The 24,734-nt window shown below is 35.9% G+C and overlaps 1 long non-coding RNA gene across 1 annotated transcript; it reads right to left on the minus strand.

Annotated features, from left to right (window-relative positions):
* Positions 1-963: 963 nt before the first annotated feature.
* On the minus strand, positions 964-22,993 carry LOC309510305. The gene is made up of 3 exons (XR_014210303.1): positions 22,811-22,993; positions 17,686-17,800; positions 964-1,113 (listed from the first exon to the last, which is right to left on the minus strand). It is a non-coding gene; the product is annotated as an uncharacterized lncRNA (long non-coding RNA).
* Positions 22,994-24,734: the final 1,741 nt, after the last annotated feature.

Genomic DNA, 24,734 nt, shown 5'->3' on the forward strand with positions numbered 1-24,734 from the left:
GGAGCTAGAGCTCGAGCTCACCCTTGCTGGATCTAGTGCGAGTTCAACCGTGATGGAGGAAGGACAAGTTTGTTTTGATGCGCAAGATTCTGGCATACATCATATTGTATTTTTCTCTAATATTTGTCGTGATTATGATTAAATATTTATCGTAAACATTGCTCACACTCTGTGTGTGTGTGTGTGTGTGTGTGTGTGTGTGTGTGTGTGTGTGTGTGTGTGTCTGTTTCTAAAAACGGTTGAAACGTATCTATGTAGCCTATTATTATTTTATCTTTATAACGGTTTCGTTGTTTTCCTCACTTTTAAAGCTGCTTTGGACAAAAGCGTCTGCTATGATTATGTAAATTACTAGACTTAAAAGGCAATGTGAAAGCTTAGATAGTGCACCCCTATTTATTTTTTGTCCACCGCATTTACGTGTGTGTTATTTGTGAATTAATCTAAATCATCTGATTAATTTATGAAATAAAAAATAATAAGACTAGGTACCTAATCTGCCCTTTTTGTAGAAGTAAAAGCATACTCCAACAGGCCAGTTGTAATTATTATTATTTTTAATTATATGTAGTTATTTATAAGTTATTAATTATATGTAGTTATTTTTAAATTAATTAAACTAAAGAAATAAGAAATGAAAATTTCTCAAATAAAAATGTATATTTACTGTACCAAACACCACTTTTAATACACAATAGTCGCCATACTTTATTAAACAACACTTTATTGGAGGACAAAGCATAAAGTTGATAAAGTAGCAGCATAAAGAAAAATGAGATTCAAGATAAATAAAAATGTGTCTTCAAAAATACGTTACCATCATATGAATCCATTCACAGCTGCTGAAGCCACAAAACGAGTGCCAGAGAATCATATTCAGTCACCTATAGAAAACAGATTTGATATTGTGTTGGAAATAATGATTCATTATCACAGCTAAACTGGTTTCTTGCTCTTCCCTGTACGTCTCTATCATGTTCGTGTTCTTCTACCTCGTCTAAACAGTTTGTTCAGTTGAAGAACAGAAGATGTGATCACTGATGTGGTGTAGCTTTTTCTCAACCAGAGGAAGAAGTCTCAACATCCCATTGTCAGGCGTTCTCCAGTGCTGGTCTGAAAGTAAAACAAAAAACACAAACCATTCAAATGAAGTTGTTTAATGGACAGTCGGGTCAGCTTATGTTCTGCGTTATTTAAAGCAGTGATGGTTTACTCTGGCCCTCAGCGTCCACTGTCCTGCAGATTTAGCTCCAACCTCAAACCCTCCTGCCTATTGTCTATAAGTAAACCTGAAGACTTTGGTTCAAATTTTCAGATGTGCTCGATTAGGGTTGGAGGTTAACTCTTAATTAACCTCAAAAAGTAGAATGCAAAGGGCCAGAGTTGCCTGTTCCTTACATAAATTTACAAAGCAGCAGTCAGTACATTATATAATATACACATTGAAGTATTATATATATATATATATATATATATATAATATTGCAGCACATAATATAAGCGAAGTACTGAACAAAAACAGTTATATCAACAGCAACCTATTTTAAAAGATTTTTAAGAAAGGCATGGTCTCTTTTGAGCCTTTGCCAGTGATGCTTGATTTCTTTCCAGACTACATACTCTTCTGTGAATTGTTTCAAGAGCTTCACTTGGTCAAAAACCAAGTGATAACCTGTACAATGTAAAATTGTCAACATCACAGTAAATTGACCGGTGTTGATTTTCCAGTGTTACAATAAAGTATTAAAATAAAGTGTTGAATCAACACTAAACAGATTGGGTTTAACACCAGAAGTGTCCATTTTAAATAAGAGTTGGTGTCATTTTGCGTTGTTGCAAACATAACTCTCTTTTAGAGTTAACCAAGCCACACCTCCGTTTACGTGCAACCGTCGTTTTGACTGAACCAGAGTCCAGACCACATGCGAACGCCATTTTACTTGTGGAAGAGTCAAGCGTGGGGTAAGTCTAATACTTTAACTTGATAGTAATACAGATAAATCAGACTGTAAATTGATTTCAATGTATACAGTTTATTAGTTTAATCTATTATTCGATCACAAATCACTGTAATAATGAATAATTAACATTAGACAGCCAACGAGCTCTGACGTCTGATTTTTGTATTTTGATTTTTGCCAATGTCATGCCACTTTATAAATGATGTAAAGGTAGTAAAGCCTCGATTAAGCTTAGTTTTCTCTATCATCACGTCTCACGCACTGTAATTGTTTTTATGCACGTTCACAGGCATTTTCTTTCTGAGCACACTCGACAAAGCCTAAAGTTTTGCGCGCGCGAAGCACAGGCCATTTTACAAGGTGAACTGTTGAATTTCTAGAGTGTTCTACCAGTAACGTTAAATTGGCCTATCAGGAAGATCACTGGACTAAAACTAATTGTTATGATTTTAATTTGAATATTCTTTCGTTGACCGTGGTTCTGTGATAGTCGTGGTTCTGAACTGTGGTAACGTTAAGTTTATCATGTTGTGAAATGATTGATCTGCGTGGTATTATTTTCTGCCAAATATGGGTGTCAAACGCAATTAATTAAACATTTTGTAGTGAATTAAAGCTCTCAGTTGCCTTTTAAGGAACGAAATCCAGTAATATTTGTTAGTGTTCGCTCTAACACTGTGTGGAACACTCGTCGTGAAATATAGGTAACGTTAGAAATAAGGCACAGCTCTTCACTCATCTCCCTAGGGCTGAAAAATGTAGTCGACATTATCGATAAACGTCAAAACAGATATTGTCGACAGATATTTTCAACTAATAACGCCTGCAATAACGCGGTTTAACCATTGGGACGCTGTAGTGCAAGGCTGTATTGCAGCTGATGCAATAGAAGATGGCGGTTGAAGCTTTTAATGGTGCTGCTTTATTTAATATAGATTTGTGAGGCCAAGATGGCGGCGGTGTAGGTGGTAGTGTTTCTTTGCTCTTCAGGGAAATAAAGGTGAAGTGGTGATATAACCTATTAATCGGACTGGTGATAACGTGAAAAAAATACGTGAAAACGTTATATGATTCTGATTTGACATCTTTATGCATGGGAAAAAGAGGCAAGAAGAAAGTTAAACAAGTTTGGCTTGACACCATGTCTTCCGACGCATCTGGCTCAACTGATCAATTTGAGAATTCAGCATCAGCCTCGAGTAGTGCTGGATTTAAACTTAAGAAAGATACCGAATCACAGTGGTTTGACATGTCCAAATTTCGACAATGAGGTTGTTGTCACATCCCTCTCGGATACTCCTCAGAGGCCAGCTGCTAAAAAAACTAAACGCGCAGAATCTAACGTTAGTGGAAACGGGAATGAGAATGTCTTGGCGGCTATTCGTGAGCTTGATTCTAAATTAGACAAAACGTTCCAGAAGATTTCGGCGATTGAAACTACCACCGAGGCAACTTCCAAACAAGTCAAAAGTCTAACAGCGACGGTACAACAGCTTATTTTGGATGTTGGCGTGCATAAAGAGGCTCTCGATCATATGGAATCTGAGGTCCACGCTCTGAGAAAGGAAAACAAATCACTGAAAGCAAGTGTACAGGAGTGTAGACGTTACAGTTGGCGATGGTTTCTAAAGTTGCACGGCGTTGCGGAAAAAGACAATGAGGATGTCCGAAGTGTGGTCCTCAACATCTTAGGGAAGATTGCTCCTGGAGTCGGAGACGGGCTACAGGACAGTGTCGATGTCGTTCATCGTCTGGGTCCGAAGCGGACGGATGGAAAGACCAGATCGATCATAATTCTCTTCTCACAGCGCCGCATTCGTGACATCATTTGGAGTGCTGCTAAAGGTTGCAAGTTTCTAACTGACAATAAACTGCGTCTCTCGGAGCCGCTGTCTCCTGAAGATAGAGCAGCGCGGGATAAGCTGTGGCCTCTTGTGAAGAAGGCAAGGGAGGAGGGCAAGAAGGCAACCTTTCGCAACTCATTTGCTTTGATTGATGGGAAACAAATCTTCTATGCTGATGTCGTGTAAGCCAAGCTGCTGCTTGCACTGGTTACTTTTCTCATGCAAAAATCGAAAAGATGAAACTTGACGACTAACAATATAAACTGTGCAAAAACTTTTTGAGTTGTGCACAAATAGGAACTATTTTTGTTCTTCTTTAATTATTGTTACCTTTACTATTAATCTCCTTATTTGTTTATCACCTCGATAACATGTGCTTTGGTTATTATCCACCTCTCCCTTTACATTCTGGTAGCTAGTCTAAAGAAAGTAACTTTTTTGTTGTTTTTTCTCATTTTGTTTAGGGGTTCTTGTTATGGAGTATTCGTTTAACTCCTTGTCGGTTGTAACTTTAAATGTTAGAGGTTTGCGGGACAATCTGAAAAGAAAAGCAATTTTTTTGTTTTGTAAAAGAAGTGCAGCTGATCTTATCTTTCTTCAAGAAATTCATTCAGGGGAAACAGATGTTACATTTTGGAGAACGCAATGGGGAAGCTCAATTTTCTTTAGCCATGGCAGCAGCCACTCGGCTGGGACTGCTATAATGTTACATAGATTTAAAGGGACTGTATTAGAAACTGTATGTTCTGATGAAGGCAGATGGGTTTGTGCTGTAATTAAACAAGATAACGCCACCTTTATAGCTTGTTGTGTATATGGACACAACTCTCGTGCATCCAATAGAGTAATGTTCTCTCATCTAGTGGACAAGCTTAAAAAGTTACACAAAAAATAAAATAATGTTTATTTTATTTTGGGGGGAGATTTGAATGAATGTATGGACGATCACCTGGATAGATACCCCCCTAGACTTGATAGCAGGATGAATAATGATCACATTTTTTTCCTGTGCTCCGATCTCTCTCTTACTGATGCATGGCGGTTCTTTAATCCTTCTACAAAAGATTTTACCTGGTCCAATAGAAGTTTATCTCTTAGATCTAGGATTGACTTTTTTCTAATTTCATCTTCTATCCTTAAATATGTAAAAGATGTTTCTCATGTCACTGCCCCCTTATCAGATCATAAATTAGTTGCAATAAAATTGAGTGACATCAATGATAACCCGAGAATGAGGGGCTATTGGAAACTTAATAATACCTTGTTACAAGACAAACAATTTAATAATAGTATCATCAATCTTACCAAAGAATTATTTACCGGATCAACCAGAGATTATAAAAAAAAAACTGGGAGTTCTTTAAATATAAAGCTAGATATATTGCAGTTAAAAGAAGTAAGGAACTTAAAAATATTAAACATAAAACCGATTCAGAGTTGGTTAATAGACTTAATGTTTTACTAGCTAAAGATAAGATTACAGAAGAAGATATGGAAATAAAAAAAATTAAATCTGGAATTCGACAGAGCTTATTTAGAGATGGCCAAAGGTGCATATATTAGATCTCGAGTGAAATGGCTTGAGGAGGGGGAGAAGAATTCTAACTATTTTTTTGCCTTGGAAAAAAGAAACGGTCAGAGGAAAGCTCTTTCAGCGCTTAACATCGATGGAGTTACCTCTAAAGACCCTAAAGAAATATCAGAATTTGTTAGCAAATTTTACAGCAATCTTTATACATCTGAATTTAACTATGACAGCTGTGAGAAATGTATTAATACAATTAAACACCGTATACCAATTATTGATCGTGAGTTTAGTCGAATTTGTGACGCTGATTTGTCAATAGAGGAAATTAATCAAGCTCTGCACTCAATGAAAATAGGTAAATCCCCTGGTATTGACGGGCTTTCAGTAGAATTCCATCTTCACTTTTGGGAGTTTATTAAATTGCCTTTATTTCATATGTATAAGGAATGCATCAGTCAGGGAGAGATGACCTCTACAATGAAACAGGGAGTTATATCCCTTATACCCAAGTCAAGCAAGGACCCTTTATTAATTGACAATTGGCGGCCTATTACTCTTTTAACATTAGATTATAAAATGTTAGCCTCTGTTTATGCTAAAAGATTACGTACTGGTCTAAATAACATTATTTCAGAATCTCAGTCGAGCTTCATGAAAGGCCGTCACATATCTAATAATATAAGGTTAGTATTAGATGTGCTAGATTACTCTAATTTAATTCACTCAGACGGTCTCATACTTTTTCTTGATTTTCAAAAAGCTTTTGATTCCTTAGAACACAAATTTCTTTTTCGCACTCTAGAGTTATTTGGATTCGGTAAATCATTTATTGATACTGTAACCATGTTTTATAGAGATATTAACAGCTCAGTGATCGTTAACTTTGATACATCCAAAAGGTTTGACATCCATCATGGAGTCAGACAGGGCTGTCCAATCTCCCCGTTTTTATTTCTTTTAGCCACTGAACTACTTTGTCTAAGGATTAACCAAAATGAAAGTTTGACAGGAATCTCTATATTTGATCGAGAGTTTAAAATTGCACAGTTAGCTGACGACACCACACTATTCTTGGAGGATAAAAAACAGTTACCTAATGCTCTGGAATTGGTGGAACAATTTTCTTGTGCTTCGGGTCTAAAACTTAATATTTCGAAATGTGAAATGATCTCAATTCATGATATAGAGGAGACATCATTGGAGGGGATCCCTGTTAAAAACTGTGTAAAATATCTAGGTATCCATATCACTAAAAATCCAGTTACCAGACATCTTTTAAACTTTTCTGATAAAATGACAAAAACTAAAAACGTCTTTAACATCTGGCTTCAGAGAGATCTTTCATTATACGGTAGAGTCCTTTTCTCTAAGGTGGAAGGGCTCTCTCGCTTTGTATACCCTGCTCTTTCTTTGTTTATCAATGATAAAGCTATAAGGGAAATTAACAAAATATTTTTGGATTTTATTTGGAAAAATAGGCCTCACAAATTGAAAAAAGTAGTACTCTCTAATTCCAGAGGTGAAGGTGGCCTTGACTTTTTAGATTTTGCTGATACTATAAACACCTTTAAAGTAAACTGGCTGAAAAGATGCCTTGTGAATCCAGTGTCGTTATGGTTTTTCATTCCTAATAATATCTTCAACAAACTCGGTGGCCTGTCTTTCCTATTAAAGTGTAACTTTTTACCTAGCAAGTTACCCATCTCCTTATCTAACTTTCATCAGCAATGCCTTCTCTTGTGGAAATTGTGTTTTGTCCATTGCTTTTCCCCCCACAAAGTTCTCCTTTGGAATAACGCGGATATAACCGTTATATTCCCTAGATGGTTTAACAATAATTTTAATTGCATTCTATCTGTCTTTGATGATTCTGGTCATATTCTAACATACAAGCAATTTTTGAATCACCATAACTTTCCAGTTCCACCAAAGGAATATAATACCTTGATAAAAGCTATCCCAGCAGGCTTAAAGGTAGGGTAGGTAATCCTGTTCAGAAACACTTTTTTTTATACTGGGTGAAATGGTCCTTCCATCCTGATAGTAGTCAATACATTATGTGTTTAGAAAAAGGAATGAAAAAAATCAGACCTCTGTAGCAGCTGCAGGACAGTAAAAACTCTGACCAATCACTGCCATTCGGTGCGAATGTAAAGAACCAATCAGATGCCTTCATGTCTCGTGCCCGCCCCGAGCCCCACTGCGCGCGCTGCCCTGCGTGCACTCATCACATGTCACCGTTCCCGGAAATATTCAGCTCAAAGCACCTGCATATGCAGTCAGCGAAGGCAAACAAGGCAAAAACTACTTCCTCGGACCCTGCCCGCACTCTTGAACGACCTCCTCTGCTTCGCCCTCAACCCCGGACCTGTCCTCGAGCCGACGATGCGGTACTTTTCTCCGGACTCGGAGTGTACGTTAGTCTTCATTAGAGTCAACAATGTTTTCATCATGGAAACTCTTACATGCAAAACACCGTATATGTTATGAATCTTACACGAAATTCATCTTCATCACAGTGTAACTGATGGTAATGGAAAAACGTGTATCAATGCAACCTGTTTTTAGTTTTGCCTTATAAATATAGCTCGTTACCGAATCAAACTTTACCATTATCGATATGCTAGCTTGATAGTGAGTACTAAAAGAAATCTTATTTGTTTATATTCATAGTGATAAAGTTAGGTATTTTATTACATGTGATTCTGACATGATGTCACTGCATGTACTGCGCTCCTTCCTCTCCACTCGTCTCAGGTAATAAATGCGTCTTGTTCCAGCCTGAGCGTTTGGCGTCGCGCGTTCATGTGTTTTGGGGGCGTGGCTTTGGAAGGAGCTCAGAAGGGAGGGGGTGGAGTGAATGGAAATAATGAGCTGTGTTTATTGCAGATTAAAAGGTCTACAGTCACTCGATTTTTAAATTTTCTTTTTCAGAGTACTTACATTTTAATTATGTATTGGTATATAAAGACAGTTTAAACAAATTTGGAATGTTTTTTTTTTAGAAAAATGATTACCTACCCTACCTTTAATTCAGCTAATTAAAAATCACCTTAACTTCAGTAAAGGTAATAGTGTTTATCCGGCTTTACGCTTGGGCGAGATAGATTTTTTAGATTGAAAATGCAACAGACATATTCGCTCAATTTTTCAAATGAAGAGAAAAGTTACTCCAAGGGGTAAATTCTATTGGGGATCCCTTGTAACAAATGTAATTTGGAGAAAGGCCTGGCTTTTGCCTAGTAAATTTTGTGTATCCAACAAAGTTAAGGAAATTCATTATAAAATCCTTCATAAAATCTATCCTGTTAACTCTTCCATTTCTAAATATTCTGATATTGATGAGACTTGCTCTTTTTGTGGTTTTGTTGAGGAAACTGTCCCCCATTTATTTTGTGAGTGTAATGTAACCAATCGATTTTGGGCTAATTTAAGTGCTTTTGTTTTTGGCCCTACAAATGTGACCCACACCTTCATTCTTAAAGAGATTATCTTTTATTATGAAAACCCAAAGCGGATGTCCCTTGAACATGTTGTTAATTTCCTTATCTTATATGCAAAATTCTTCATCCACAAGCAAAAATGGCTTAAGTCTCCTTTGAGCTTCCCTCTTTTTCTTGCTGACCTTAATTATTTTATTTCTTCCCTTAGACTTATAAATAACAAAAAAAGTGCAACATTTTTGATGCATTATGATGATTTATTAAAAGATATGACTTAACCTTGTTGTTATGCTTTTCTTTTCTTTTTCTTTTTTTGTATGTATAATTACAAATCCAGGATATTTATGTATTTTTATTATTTTTATTTTTTTTTATTTTTTTCTCGTTTCATTGTTTGTTCATTGTTAAGAGATACAACCTTGCTTCACTTCCCTGAGCTTGTAATTATGTGTAAGTTCTGCAATAAAAAAAAAAAAGAGAGTCGACGGACAGAAAAAAGAAAAAAAAAATATAGATTTGTTCACATGCAGCTGATTTATTTTTGTTTATTTGTACATTTTACTCATATTTAATGGAGCAAAGTCAGACGTGGACAGTAGTCAATCAATATATTGATCTCGTAATGTGTATGCGTAAGACGTCGGTTTCACAAATTTGCGTTTACATGGAGAAAATGAAAATGGCATCTTTGATGTTTTGACATTTTGAAATGTAATTTATTTTATCACTTAAAAAAAGAAAAATGGTTTCATATTGAATCAAATTTTATTTATAGCAAGTTAGCAACCCAGTAAGATGTTTATTCCTCTCCCACAGGAGTTCAGAGGTAAAATCACTATGATAGTCAAAGCACAATTTAGACATCAGAAGAAGTTCATAAAAATCCCAGAGGCTTGCTTTGATATATTTATAGCAGAAGGTAAGTAATGAAGTCGTTATTAATAATTATGTGTATATATTCATTACCGGTCAAAAGTTTTAGATCGGTACGATTTTTAATGTTTTTAAAAGAAGTCTCTTCTGCTCACCAAGGCTGCATTTATTTGATAAAAAAATAAATAAAAAACATTAATATTGTGAAATTATATGACAATGTAAAATTATTGTTTTCTATGTAATATATAGTAAAGTGTAATTCATTCCTGTGATCAAAGCTGAATTTTCAGCATCATTACTCCAGTCTTCAGTGTCTGATCCTTCAGAAATCATTCTAATATGATGATTTGATGCTCAAACATTCATTACCTATTATTTTCAATGTTGAAAACAGTTGTGTACAATTTTTTTCTCAGAATTATTTGATGAATAGAAAGTTCAAAAGAACAGTATTTATTTAAAATAGAATATTTTCTAATATTATAAATGTCTTTACTGTAACGTTTGATCAATTTAACTCACCCTTGATGAATAAAATTATTGATTTATGTTATTTATTTTCCCCCAAAAAATAAAATTTAAATTATTACTGACCCCAAACTTTTGAACGGTAGTGTTTAATGTTACAAAAGCTTTCCGTTTCAGATAAATGCTGTTCTTTTGAACTTTCTTTTAAAAAAAATCCTGAAATAAAAATGTAAAAAACTGTTTTCAACACTGATAATAACCAGAAATGTTTGGTGTGCATCAAATCATCATATTAGAATGTTTTCTGAAGGATCATGTGACACTGAAGACTGAAGTAATGATGCTGAAAATTCAGCGATCACAGGAATAAATTACACTATTACTGTATATTACACAGAAAATAACTGTTTTAAATTGTAATAATATTTCACAATATTATTATTATTCTTTTTTAATTTTTTAATCAAATAAATGCAGCCTTGATTAGCAAAAGAGACTTAAAAAAAAAAAAAACATTAAAACTCTTACCAACCTAAAACTAATATATATATATATATTGCTATCCTTATGTGTCAAATTGTGAATAAAGCATTGCCTAAATTTGATAAAACTTTTGTTGTGCAGTGAAAGAGAAGTTCTCAATTCCGGAAGATCTTGCAGTTACAGTTACAGATGACACTGGCACAGAGGTGGATAAAGATGTGTTTCCTGATCTAATGACCACCAGTGGGTTAGTTTTTGTCATAAATTAATTTAACCCTCTGATGGTCTTCGTTTAGCAGTCACACTGGGGGCCTTCCCGGTCATAAATGACCGGACACCTAAAAATGAAACTTCCTCCATCCCAGTAAAAACCAATGCAATTTATTTTTGTTCTATAATATTTATTCTTTTTAATTTAGAATTTTGAGACAATTTGATTGAACTTATTAATATTAATGCAATATTTATAGTCCATTTTTTGCCATTGAAAATAATGTTGTTTTTTTTCTTTTGATTTAAAAAAAAATACAATTCTATGCAGTATTTATGGGTAAAATAGAGACTAGGCTTTCAGAAAAAAAATTTAATAAAAAAAATTTATCAATTTATTAAACATAAAATTAAATAAAACATGTTATTGCATGGGTTCACCACTAGATGCCTGTATAGCTCTAAATGGAGATGTTTGTGAATTCTAGTTGTTTTTGGACCAAATTACTTACTTTTAAGATGTGGATTGAATGTATTTTTTTAGAAATTCTCAAATAATACTTTTTGCCAAGGTTTATAACATTTTATTAATTATTATTTTAATAATTTTAATAATTATTATATTAATTATATATACATATATTAATTATAATTATTATAATTATATGATTTTCACTCTTGATGTTTTAGAGCTTCACCCCTTCATTGCTGAGCCCTTTTTTTCTGCATCGTGGCTGATTTGTAGAGAATTTTTGTGTTTTTGTCAATTTCCCATTCATTTCCTATGGGGGTAATTTTGACCAAAGACCAAAATCATGACAAATTTTTTTACGACCACTTAGCATGCTCGGATCATGAACTCAATTTTTTTGTGTGTTCACATACCTAATGCCAGAAAAGTCACCAAGTTTCGTAACATTCTGATGAAGCTGTGATTTTTAAAAATTCAAAACAGATTTTTGTAATCTGAATTTATTGGCGTGTATGTGTATAAACGTGTGTTTGTATGTGTGTGTGTGTGGGTGGGTGTGAATTTTTTTGCACTCTTGATGTTGTAGAGTGTCACCCCTTTACTGCGGTGTACTTTTTTTTAGAATCGTGTCCGATTTGTAGATTGTACAGACAAAAATTCAGAGAATTTTTGTGTTTTTGTAAATTTCCCATTCATTTCCTATGGGTCGGTCATTTTTGACCGAAGACCACGAGTGTGACTCTTTTTGTTTACGACCACTTAGCATGCTCGGATCATGACCTCAAATTTTTTTTGTATTCACATACCTAATGCCAGAAAAGTCACCAAGTTTCATAACCTTCCGATGAAGCTGTGATTTTTAAAATTTCAAAACAGAAAATTGATTGGTCAATTGACCCTATTTACTTCGTTAGCGCACATTACTAGTCTTTTGGTGAACAGTTAATCTGTGCAAATATATATATATATATATATTTTTTTGTCATGGTAATTGAGAGATGGAGGGCAGGTGAGCTAAAGTAAAACCCCTTCATATTTTAAATTTTCAAGAACCCACCGCTTCATGTCCTGATCAGCCTGTCGGAGTTTATTCTGCTATAACAACTGGCTGGATGTATTTCATCCCTTACATAATTGGTTAATGTTCCTCTTTTTATAGTTGATAAAAGAAATTCTACACACAAGACCAGGTGGAGCAAATGTGCTGAAGGAGTATGAAGATACAGGGACAATTAGCGATGACATGAGAAAACTGATGGTGAACATCTTGGTTGCACACATGATTGAGACAGAAGGGTAATTATCAAAATGTAATAGTCTTGGGTTATTTCATTTGTTACTGATTATGATAGTATATAAATTGTGAACTATATTAGTTGGGTGCTACAAATTTTAAGTAATAAGCTGTTGATTGTTCTGAAAATAAGAGTGGTTTAGTTATATATTTTTAAACAATTCTCATCATTGTGAAGTAACATTGAGTGTTTCCATTTTTCAGGAGAGTCCCACATCGACTTACCAAACAGAACTATGGTTTGGGAATTATCACCTTGTTTCCCTCACTCAGAGATCCCCAAGGGAGGACTGGATATGTAAGTCACTATGTGAGATTAGAACATTCAGTATTTTTGTGATCATTTAGAAATGTCTTTCTAAGAAGTTGTCATTTTCGATGGAGGGTTACAATTTTGAGTTTTAATTTGTGTCATTTCATTAGGAACATTTTTATGATGGCCAAAAAAACACTGGGTTCTTGTCATGGCGCCTCAAAACAGTACAACGGGGGACAAAACCTTCTGCAAATAAGGATGATCCAAAAACAGAGGAAAAGGGAGGCCCTTTGCTTGACAGACAGCTGTGTCACTGTGAAGATCAGCTAGATAATGACCAAAGTTTAGAGGCTATCTCCTTGATGAATCATACAAGTGACCGTGATGTCATCATGCAGAAGATGAGGACCACGTTTGAATACAGACAGCACCTTATCCATGATCCAGAGAAATCCACCACCATTCTCTCAGTTTTTCCTCAATTCCTGGATACTAAAGGATTGGTATGGATTTTGTCTTTCCTTTTTTTTTACCACATTGAAATGCTAGTTTCAGAGAATTGTCAAATAGTCTGCTTTGTTGAAAACACATTTAGCTTGTTAAGAAATGTAATATTTTATGGTAATTTCTTTACATGTTTTCTGCAAACTGCTTCAGATTCTTCAGGACTTCACGCTCCTCTTTGGGTCAGAATCTGCTTCCAGACTTCTTGAAAGGTGGCCAACTGTCTTCAAAGCAAAGGTTATCAGGCTAGCAGAAACCTTGACTTCCACTCCACTGCTGAAAAGATTACGGTCATCTGCCAAAGAGAAAAGGGAGGAACAGGATTCCCCAGGTAGAGTTGTACAGAACTAACTTGCAATGGTTTAAAATCTGCTTAACTTAGTTATTGTAGTGTAGACATTTAACATATGTTTTGTGTTTTTCAGAATGGGACAGTGACCTATCATCCTTCCTTCTACTTCTGCATCTCTTGTCACCCCAGGCTTCAGGAAGAAAAAAACCCCACAAGATCAGTATTTCTCAGGCTGTTGACCACGTGGTGGTATTTCAAAAAGTAGGTTATTGGTGACAAAATACAAGGGCTATAAGCGTTATACTTAGATTTGCTCCGTTAATTTCTCCATCTTATAATTCACTATTAGATGAACTGTAAATGGGGGTAAATATAGTAATTTATCTAAATGTAAATGATCTAAACCAGAGATGTTCACAAGTCTTTAAGCTGAAGTCCGAGTCGAGTCTCAAGTCATTTCATGGCTTACAAAAAATAAATAAAAAATGTCATGCTTAAAAATCACCTTTAACAGCTAGTTGGTGCATATACAGTTTTCTTCTGGAGTGTCTCTTGTTCTGTACAATGTTCAATCAAGCTAAAAAGACTAAAATTGATGCTAACTGATAAACCTGCACTTGTTTGTCATTACTATTAATCAAATTTGTGTTTTTGTTTGTTTGTTTTCTTCATTCAGGCATGCCGGAGTATACAGGAACATCTTGAGGCGGAAGAGAATCGTCAACCATACATTCTTGCCACAGGGAGCAGCAAGGAAGCTATCAGTCAGTTCTTCATTGTGGTTGATAAAAAGCTCATCCCCTGTCAAGAATCCTCTTCACTTGCAGCAATTGATGAACTCTTCAAGGTCCATTTTGTTTTCAGCATCAGTTATGATCTTCCACTCAAAAATATGTACACTTTTCTCCAGACTACAATCTACGGAATTGATGTTGGCACCACAAGTGAGAGCCCAAGGGTAAAGGAGCTCAGAGCGAAGTTATTGAATGATGTTTAGATGCTACATCTGTAAAACGCTGCTTGCTACAACAGTAAAATTAATTCGGCACCTTAAACTTGTACATGGTTTGTATCCTGGCAAGAAATTTGAGCTGGTTTGTGCTCAGGATGGTTGTTGCTTGCAATTTAAAAGTTATGCAGGTTTTAAAAAACCTTTAACTAGATTTCATTTTAGTGGTGTAGCATCAAGCAGTGAGAATGTATCACTACAAAATCAACAAGCTCCAAATCCCGGTGAAGCAGCATCACTTATTGTGTCGAACACAGAGCAAAGTTCAGATAATGATGCAAGTTTGCATGAATGTTTTTCTGTTTCAAGGGATTGTTCCAAAGAAATGTGTGCATCCATAATAGCTAAATTGCAGGGTAACGGTGTTGCAAACAGTGTTATTATGTCAGTTGTTGAAAGCATGGAGGATTTTGTCACTGATTTCCATACAAGTTTAAGGGAAACATTTTAAATGTTGTGCCTGTTGACAGCACAAGTAGAAGTTCAGTTGAAGATGTTTTTAATAGTTTTCATAATCCATTCTCCGATTTTAATACCGATACAAAATGGAGAAAATATTTCAGTGAGAAATGGGGGGTTGTTGAACCTGCTGAAATACACTTAGGTGTCAGATACGATACAAGAAAGAATAAGATCTCTGGAATGTATGAACAGATTCCAGTTAATGACACTTTCATATATATCCCTCTTCTGAAGACTCTTGAATTCATTTTTAGGAATAATGAGGTGTGTAATCTTATTCAAGAGAAACGGCAAAGTGACACGTATCGAGATTTGTGTGACGGACAGTATTACAAAAACCATCCTTTGTACTCCATCCATAGCAATGCCCTTCAGATCCAAATTTACTACGATGATTTCGAAACGGCAAACCCATTAGGATCTCAACATGGGATTCATAAACTTGGCTGTTTATATTTTGTGCTTCGTAACCTGCCAGCACACATAAATTCTTCCTTAATGAACATGCATCTAATTTCTTTGTTCCATTCTGAGGATGGAAAAAAGTATGGCATGGACAAAATACTTGGCCCATTGGTTGATGATGTGAAAATACTTGAGCAGGAGGGAATGAAGGTGTCATTTTCTGAGGAGCCCATCTTTGGTACTATTGCGCAATTTACCGGCGATAACCTTGGTCTAAATGGTATTCTTGGTTACGTTGAATCTTTTTCTGCGAAACATTACTGCAGACTGTGCCTCACTGACAAAGGTGTTAGCACAGGAAGTATTTAGTGAGGATGATCCGCGGGTGATATTGCGTAGCAGAAACCTAAATGAGGAACATTATAAGTATCTAGCTGACAACCCTAATGAAAACTCCTGTTATGGTATTAAAAGAAATTCTGTACTCAATACCTTGACTTACTTTAATGTATCAGAGAACTTTGTGCTGGATATTATGCATGATACCCTGGAGGGAGTTGCACAGTATGAAGTGAAACTGCTTTTTGAATACATGAGTTGCAATCTAATTTCTTGCGATTCCATTCCTCAAAGATTGTATGCCTTCAACTATGGCTATTTGGACAAAAATAATCGCCCAACCAAGGTTAACCTTCAACAAGCTGGAAACAGCATTGGACTCAACGCAAGTCAGACATTGTGTCTCATTAGGAACATCCCTCTCATATTTGGAGATGTAGTCCCAGAAGGGGATAAGCACTGGCATTTGATGTTGCTCCTCTTACATATTGTTAACATTATATTTTCTCTTTGCATCTCTGAAGGAATGACAATATTTTTGAAGCATCTGATAGTGGAGCATCATCGATTGTTCAAGGAGTTGTACCCTTCTAGGAATCTGATTCCAAAGCACCACCTTATGATTCACTACCCTGAATGCATCAGGCAAATTGGCCCATTAATTCATGTATGGACTATGAGGTATGAAGCAAAACACAGGTTTTTTAAGAAAAATCTGAAAAATTTCAAAAACCTGACCAAATCACTTGCCAAAAAACACCAGCTAGCCATTGCCTATCACTGGGAGCACTGTACTATCAAAGGTATTGAGTCTGGCCCTGTTTCAAAAGAATTGTTGTCCGACCTTGAAAACGGTGATTTTATTTCTGAGCAGCTCCACATTGATCTCTCAAGTGAATTAACGGTCACACCGTGGGTTAAGTGTCATGGTACGGAGTATCGTAGTGGTCTTGTTGTGTGCTTAGACTTGGTTGATGATGCACCTGTCTTTGGAAAAATTGTTAACATTTTTATTATGGATGGAATTTTTTTTTTGCCATCATGTATGGAATCAGAGTTTGTTGAACATCTTCATGCTTTCAGTGTTTTTGCACAAAAAACCTGACGAATTGTTTTACCACAAGCCGTTTGATTTACAAATGTCCTATGGAAATGACAGTCTATTTTACATCGTTTTGGACTGTTATTTGTAAAAAAAATAAAAAATAAAAAAATGTATTCATGTAATTTAAAGTACTGGCTAGATGTATTGGTGCTCTGTGCTGGAATAAAGTTTTGAAAGAGTAATACAGAGTGATGTGTTTATTTCAAAGTGAATTTATTCTTTTCAGATTAAATAATTGTTAGTTTATTTTACAGTTCTTTAAAGTAGGTAATGCAAAACCCTAATGAGAAAAACTGGTAACTCCTTTAGTGTTGTTTTTTATTTGTAAATAGGTGTTCCATCAACACCAGGATGGTGTAAAATTTGACTCCTATAAGGAGTTGAGAAGATTGTCATTTCCATTTTTTTAAAGTGTTAGGTCAACACCAGAACAGTGTAGAATTTTAACTCTGCCAGTGTTTGCTACAAAGCTGCACCCAGCTCTGTAACAGTGTTGTTGTTCTCTGCATTGGTGTTAAAATTTTACTCTCTTAGTGTTCATATTGTTACACTGTGTCGGTGTTGCGAGAGGCAACACTTTTGAAAGTGTTGAACTAACACTTTGTGGGTGGTTCCCATATATACACTTTCAAAGTGTTGAAATTAACTCTATTGGTGTTGATTTCCGGATTTCAAATTTACTGTGATCAAATTATGTACTACATATTACAGCATTGTTTCAATACAAGACATACCAATGGACTCGCGCACCTTTCTGTCTTCTTTGGGCACCAGATGTTCCTTCCTCACCCGAAACAAAGGACTTATTCGATTAGCTTGCGTTGATATAGGACTGGTCTTCCTTCTCTGCTGTAAAACAAGAAAGTCTCGACTTACTCTATGTGCAATAACTATTGTTCTTGAAACATAAATTAAGACAGTTATAAATAAGTTAATTTACCATACGATTCAGGAGAGAACATTTGATGAGTAAATACTGATTGCAATATTCTAAAAAATAAATAAGCAAACTTAAGAACAATTCAAATTCCCTAACATAGGGGTTTATATAAACTGATATTCTAATATAAGTAAGAAGAATTTAATAGCAGGGACTGTATCAATTTTCTTTAAGGATTTACAAAATAAAGAAAAGTCATTTTTTAATGCATTCACATTTGGAAGAGATTTTGTGAAACGACATTTGTGGATATAGAATTTAACAACCAGTATAATATTATTTATCAAATACAGGGCTCGCAAAATTTCTAAATCTCTGGTAGCCCTTCGGGCAGGCACTCTTCAGATTTTGGTAGCCCGAAATGAATTTTACTAGCCCAGATAAAAAGACAATTTTCAATGTAGAAAATTGGTTAGGAGTCAAAACAATGAATCAAAAACTTTTTCAAAACACAAAATATCAACAAATATGCATCTGGTTCTGACTGAACTGAAATGTGTGTGACAAGTATGGAACATGAATCAGTCATGTCTGTGACTCAGCCCCCAATGAGGGTATGATAAAAACATTTTAAAAAGTAACACTTTAGTTTAGGGTCTAATACTCACTCATACTCAGTCAGGGGGGTTCGAGAAAATTTTTATTTCTCTGATCTACATATGTGCATTTTAAGATGTTTTGAAGGCCAAAAAAAATGGATAACAATAGCTTTAAAACCATGTAAGTGGGCAGCTGATTATTTTTCTCTCCTCATCAGCATCACACTCATATTCTCTTTGTCTTCTCCTCCTAAAGCTGAGCTTTGACTGATATAGGCTTTTCATTTTTGTCTGTCAGTGAAGTAAACATAGGGTCATCTGATAGGTTGATTTATGAATCATTTTCTCAGACGCATTAATTTACTGAAAACTACTAGGAAAGCTAGGTAGCCTAAGTTTATTAAATTCATTCACAGTATGTACACATTCATTATTGATCTTATTCCTAATACAGGGCCGTAGACAGGGCTTTATAATCAAAGAGGTCCTGCATTTAAGGTTATTAGGGGGTTACATTTTTTAATTTTTTGTCCATTTCAAGACATTTTAAGGCCAAAAAAAGGATAAGAAATAGCTTTAAAACAACGTCAGTGGGCAGTAGATTATTTGTCAATACCTGCTCTCACTTCTTATCCATCACTCTTTCTTTTTCTCTCAGTCTCCTCATCTTGCCCTGTCTCTTCCCCTCCTAAAGCTGAACTTTAATTTACTGAAGGCTACAAATTGTATATTAATTCTCAATACGTACACATTCATTATTAATCTTGTGCCCAACATGAAAACGGCTTTGTTAATGCTCTGTTAATGTCCCCTCACAATGACAGCAAACTAATTATTAGTCACGTTACATAGGCCTATTTTCAGTTCAAAATGGCGAAATTCAACAAAAGTATATTCGTTTGTCTGATCATTTTTGTCATTCGTTTCACATTTATGACCTAAAAAACTGTCAAATATGAAATGTTTAGTTTACTTACATCTTATCTCGCACTTGACCGTAAACTAAAGCGAGTCGCTCTGCTCAAATTCGCGCTCAGAAGCTTCTGTGTATATAAAGCCCGCCTACTTTGATTTGATTGGTCATCTCAAATATTCTGACATTGACAGACCAATGAGATTCAGATGAACACACACACACACACACCCTGTCCTCTGTTTCTGACGTGCGCTCTGCTCGGAGCCACTGCGGATTGAAGATGAAGAACGCGCTGAATCTGATTATAACAAGACTTAAGCGAACAGTATTTCAGATAGCCCGTTGGGCAGGCCGGTTATACATTTTGGTAGCCCGAATCGAAAACAATATAGCCCCGGGACGTCGGGCAGGCGATTTTGCGAGCCCTGAAATATTCAACTTTTTTATTTTTCATTAAAAGTCCATATTTGATCCCATTCCAGGAAAAAAAATCAGATCGTGACGTAACTCTTTGATAGCGAGAAAGTTAACCTGCGCATGCGCGGCCCCGCCCACTAAATCCAGCGGGGTGAAGCTGGAGCTCCAGCGAGGGGAGGAGCTGGAGCTCTAGCTCCTCCCATTTGGCGCTGCATCGAGTACCTATATATATATATATATATTTTATGGCAAAAGAGAGCAAGCAAGCCTTGTGTTGTTCCCTGCCCACGTTATATCACGGGTGGGGAGGACACACATTTCAGCTTTGTGTTGCTTGTTTGGGAGTGGAGCATGCCAACAGTCAGTTCTCGAGGGGGCTGACTGTGAGCATTGCGAGGAGCTGTCCGTGAGGACGCTCCGCTCCCGCCGGCCATTCTTCGAGGAGGACGGTTCGGTGCGCGCTCCCCGAGGCGCGGGTCCCGCTGCTGCCGAGGCACGGCGTCGACGCGCATCTTGGGGATCGCAAATGGATCGAACAGCGGGGTTTGAGACGGGCCCCGCCCTATCTCTGCCTTTAAACGCTCTGCGGTTTCTCCTCCCCGGGATGAGGCACTCATGCTGCGATTTCCAGTTCCGAGGAATTGGTATCGTTAGTGTTTTTGTTAAGAGAACAAAACAATTAAAAATATAAAGAATAAAGCAGATGTTTATGAATTTTCAATAAATAAATAAACAAGTCAGCTCATAACTCTGTTGAATAAAGAGGAGCTTTTAAAAGGAGGTTTTATCTAGTGCTGTTGCTAAGTTAAATATTACTGGCCAGCCGGTTATTATGAGAGTGAAAATATAAGTAAAACTCTATATCTCAGCCTCCTCGTCGGGCATGCCGTTTTTTCCCTATCTCCACACTGAGGTGTCGAGATCGTGGAATAAACCGGTTTCTATTTATGTGTTTAGTCCCCAAACTTCTACTATAGTAATGTTATGGGTTATGTTAAGCACTATGGTTTAGCTCCCCAGTACTTGAGCGAGCTCTTAACGCATTATAGTCCTTCACGTCTATTGCGATCTCAAAATACCGGCCAGTTAACCAAAATACAATAAAATATATCCAATAAAATATATTTTTAAAGGGGTCATATAATGCCATTTTTGTACAAGCTAATATGATTCTTTAGGGTCTAAATTAAAAGTTTGTAATATACTTTAATTAAAAATTCTCATTAGTATTGTAAGAAAACACTAATTTTACCTGGTCAAAAACAGCTCTGTTTTCAGCACGCCGTTTCAGTGCATGTGTCTTTAAATGATAATGAGCTTTGCTCACCCCGCCCCTCTGTTCTGTGCGTACACCGTTTGTAACACAATAACCACGCGTTGTTCATTATAAACGTGGGATTATGAATTATATTGAGAACGTCGTACATAGAAAACATGCTGTAATGTACCCTGAGTGTAAACCTTAGACGCATTCATCGTGAAGCCTGCAGCAAGGTTTGCAAATTTCGCAAAGATTAATATAAATACTAATATAAAGGTTAATAAAACATTACACTCACATCTTCTGGAGGTTCAGCAGTAACACGTTGGTACCGATCCGTTTTTTCTCGTTTGTAAAGCTGTCTGGTGTGAAATGATTCGCGTAAACATGAAAGCATGGACGATCGTGGGGAATCCCCGTGAGGATTTGGGCATATCCTTTGGGCATATCGCTTCAAAAACAAAACTCAGCCACTGCATCTATAACGGCTCAGATTTAGGAACATCCAAATGACTGCTGTGTTCCTTATTACATCTAAGAACAGAACACCACAATCGTGTAGACGCCATTCTACTCCAGCATATCAACAATGGCGGACTACTATGACGACGGCTGTCACAGCTTGCTCAGGGCGGGTCTTGTGTTGAAGCACGGCTGTCAATCACAATCGCGGGAGGGGCGTACGATCTTATGACGTCACAATATCGAACGGCTTGATTTCATAGATGGTCAAACATATAAGGAGATTAAAACAAAACCACTGGATGGATTTTAATCATGATAGGATGGTTGTGTACAGGCACTGCCAACAGACATTTCAGTGCAATCAACTTGTAAAAGTGCATGTACCATTATATGACCCCTTTAAAAGTTAAATAACCAAAATACTATGTTTGATAGTTATACTTATAATTTTGTTTCTATTACATGCAGTTCTAACTTGAGCTCTTAGCTCTCCGGTTAGAATATTGGCTTCTTACTAACCCTTTAAAGGGATACTCCACCGAAAAATGAAAATTCTGTCATCATATACTCACCCTCATGTTGTTTCAAACCTGTATGAATTTCTTTCTTTTGCTGAACAGAAAGGAAGATATCTAGAAGAATGTGAGTAACCAGACAGTTTTAGATACCATTGACTTCCATAGTATATTTTTTTCCTACTTTTTCTAATGTACAAACTGTATAATCTATCCCCCTACACTAAACCTACCCCTAAACCTACCAATCACAGATTTAGTATGTTTTTTAAGCCGTTTGGTTTAGAAGGACACATATGTCCTCATAAACCATGTTTACGTTGTAATACCCATGTCATTATACACATTTGTGTCCTCATAAACCATATACAAGAACACACACGTCACACACACGTCACACACACACACACACACACACACACACACAATAACAATATGCTCTGACAGGAGGAGGACAGAGTAAAGGTACACAGGACCTACAATTCCCACACTTTTATTAGCCCCGGGTCTAGCCGAACAGCCTGTGTGTGTGTGTGTGTGTGTGTGTGTGTGTGTGTGTGTGTGTGGTGTGGTCATTGAAAATGTGTTCAGATATATATTCTTCACAGAAAATGAGCCAAGGCCAATGAGTCTGAGATTGAAAAAAAATGAATCGTATAATTTTTCTCTTGATAAAAAATGAAACCGGGTCCTACAGACCCGAACACCATACAAGGGTTAAAACGACACTAACGAGACGCTTAACAACACAGCGTACAAAACAAACATTTTATATAGATATCATATTCTAATAAATGAATACTTACAATCACAGAAATAATGTCCTTGGCGATGGTCAATTTGCTGCCGCCGCAACTGCTGCTCGTGTCCGAAAGCTGAATCATACGTGTAACAGCTGTTCTAAATAAGCTACATCTGATTGGTTAATAATAATCCTATTTCAGTATCTTGCCGCACTATTGGCTCGACTGATATAGTAGGCAACCGCGTTTGCCTGCATATTTACGGGTCGTGCAATATAATTTCGGGGGAACATGTGCAATAAATGGGAGTGGCAACACTTTTCATATCGAGAATAAAACAACCGTCCCAACTTTACAAATCCAGGTTCTCCCTCCATGGGGATCATCCATTTCGAAAAGTAAAGCAGATACGGAACCTCGGCCCACGCGAGATGCAATGCGATTGGTTGCTGGACCAGCCAATGGAATTAATATGTGTAATATTAATATTTAAAATTGCCTAGTCATTAGATTTGTGAATTCTTTTTCTGAAAAACAAAATTATATCATTAATCTTTTAATTATTTTGGCGAAGTTTTATATCCATAAGACAAAAATAACTCAAAAGAAACCCTCCTATATTACCTTTTATAACACTGATCTCACAATATACTTAGAATATCTTTTAAACATGAGATCACAAAACAAAAAGCTTATAAAAACAATACAAATTTTAAAGCTTTTCAAATACATATAACTGCCCTGATATTATAAACTTTAATTTCTGTATTTATTATTTATTTTTTATTTTATTATTATTATGTACATTTATACTTTAGTTGTTGTTGTTATTCTTTGGTTTATACATTTTGAATTGTATTTACAGTGCCTTGTATTCATTTAGTTTTTTTGTTGCATTGTAGGCTACTTGAAATGTTTGTAATTTAACTAAATAAATAAAAAGCACAATATGTTATGTATACCATACGTAATAAGATATATTTCTAAAATCAATACTTTCAATATTATAATATTATATATTATATGACGTTACTGTCACAAAAATAGCTTTAATGGTTCTGTTTTTTTTTGTTTTTTTTAAGCAAGTCTGGAGGCTAATGAAATGAAACAGATGAGAATCATTTTCCCATCTAAATACAGTTGATTTTATTGTAATGTGATGAATCAGAAAAATAAACAAATATAACATTCGCTTAGGCTGTTTTTTAAATGGACCAAAACAAAGTGAAACCAACGTAACAATTTGAAGTGACCAGACCACTGACATTGATAATAAATATTATTAAAAAAATATATAAGATGGCACCACAAGACGACGTTCACTTGCAGAGCAAATTTAGCACGTTTATAGTTAACTCAACTGGGTAGCAATTGTGAACAATTTTAATAGAGAATTCAAAAATAATTTGGATTTCTTCACCACTACTACTAACCGGTTGGATGGTGTATTAGTGATATTGAAAGCTGATTGGCCTTGATATATATGCGGAAAAGGGCCAATTTAATTATTAATTTATATGATGTCCGATTTATTCTCTCTTGTGCCTTTTTGCGCGCATTTTCCACGGGTTTTAATAATAAAACTGGTCTGAAAGAATGAAAATCATATTAAAGAAAACGTCAACATTAAGGTTGCAATTATTTAATAAATCAGAGTCGATGTGCGCGTGCATGCGTGGTTCGAATTTTAGTTGCTATGTAGGTTATGAATTCTGACTGCATATATATTTACACTCGAACCGGTCGCTGTCTGGGCGTGCATGCATGTTATGATTCGAATGTTAGTTGCTATGGCGACGCGTTTTATGAATTCTGCGATCTGCATGTATCTCTCTGCTCAACGATCGACCGCTGTCTGTTGGTTGAGAGACGAGGCGAATTAACAGACTGACTTTTGCGGAGAATTTTCTGGCCGAAACTTGCAAATTTGAAGCTTTTCTGGATTGCTGAGAGGAGACCTATATTCTTGAAGGACATCGGAGGATAT

The sequence above is a fragment of the Leuciscus leuciscus genome, assembly GCF_965113295.1.
Source record: "Leuciscus leuciscus genome assembly, contig: SUPER_11_unloc_9, whole genome shotgun sequence".
Taxonomy (NCBI): Eukaryota; Metazoa; Chordata; class Actinopteri; order Cypriniformes; family Leuciscidae; genus Leuciscus; species Leuciscus leuciscus.